Source organism: Peromyscus maniculatus, chromosome X (genome assembly GCF_049852395.1).
Source record: "Peromyscus maniculatus bairdii isolate BWxNUB_F1_BW_parent chromosome X, HU_Pman_BW_mat_3.1, whole genome shotgun sequence".
Lineage (NCBI taxonomy): Eukaryota > Metazoa > Chordata > Mammalia > Rodentia > Cricetidae > Peromyscus > Peromyscus maniculatus.
In genome coordinates, this window is record NC_134875.1 from 558,292 (window position 1) to 559,738 (window position 1,447).

Below are 1,447 nucleotides of genomic sequence, written 5' to 3' on the forward strand. Positions count from 1 at the left end.
CGTGATTGGATCGTTTGCACCTGCAGGACCGCCTCTGTTCCTATGAGTCTGCGTATTCATTGGTGCTTATGTCTAGGTGGTGATTGGCTATACGCGTATGAGTGACAAGTTTAGAAAGGATGTGGTGGAAAAGCCGCAACTGCTGGAGGACCAATTCCGACTCCTGGGAAAAGGAATGTCAGAGATTTAGGGAATGGGCAAGGCTAAAGCCCTGGGAATCCAGACCATGCCAGACCTCACCTCTACCTGCACCTCAAAATGGAGCGCACTCTCCAGAGTGGCTTCCGAGGCGATCCCAATTCCCTTTCGCAGCTAATGGACCTGATTCTGAGTATATCCCCTAGACTCAAAAAATATCCCACATTTTACACCAGTCTTCCTCAAAAGACACCTTCATTGAGAATCTCATCACCCTCTGGGTCAAAAGCTTTCAAATGCTTATAATTTACGTGCAAAATCCCAAGAGCTGGGATTAATTTCATAGATTCAAGGACTTCCCCCAGCGTTGTCCTCCACAACAACCCTTTAAAAGCAAATGTATTGATAAACCAGGTGTGGTGGCATAAGCACTGCATGAGACACTGCAAATAAAAGCAAATGTAGCATATAGAACCAAGTAATTATAAATTGGTATTTTTTTAAGGGTGTGTGTGTGTGTGTGTGTGTGTGTGTGTGTGTGTGTGAAGTAAGATCTCTAGACATCCTTAGGAAATGTGTGGGGTTAGAAGAAGACTGGGGGACAATTGGTTGAGTTGCTGCGAAGAAACGAAGCAAGACTGAAGAAGCTAAGAAAGCTGGTTTTCAATGTAGTGATGTAGTGGGTTTTGTTTGTTATTACATTGTAAGTATATACATTCAACACACATATGAAATCAGAACAAATAAAGAAAAATTTTAAAGAATGTTTATAGCAGATTGTATATGTATATAAATTTAGTTTAATTTAAAAAATGCTTATTAGGACCAGCAAGATGGATCAATGGATGAAGGCTCATTGTCAAGTTTGAAATCTGAGTTCAATTTCCAGGATCTAAATGGTGGAAGAAGAGAACCTACACTAGCAAGTTGTCTTCAGACCTCCATTATCTACTTTCTGGTAGATAATGCACCCACCCCCGCACACATATTAATAAGTAAAATTAACCAGCATCTCTATCATTGGCATGTAATTACAGCCATCTGATAGTTGACAAAAAAAAAAGATGCCAAAAATACACACTAGAGGAAAGACAGCATCTTCAACAACTGGGAAAACGGGATGTTCACATGTATGTAGCATGAATTGTTAGGTCTTATTAATAAAAACAAACCCAGAGTCAGGTGTTGGGGTGAATGCTGAAAGATCAGAGAAGCAGAACAAGGCACAGCCACCTCACCTCGCCAGTTCCTCAGCTGATCCTGTTTCCTCAGACTGGAAGCCTCTGAGTCCTTATCCAAATGAATCTCA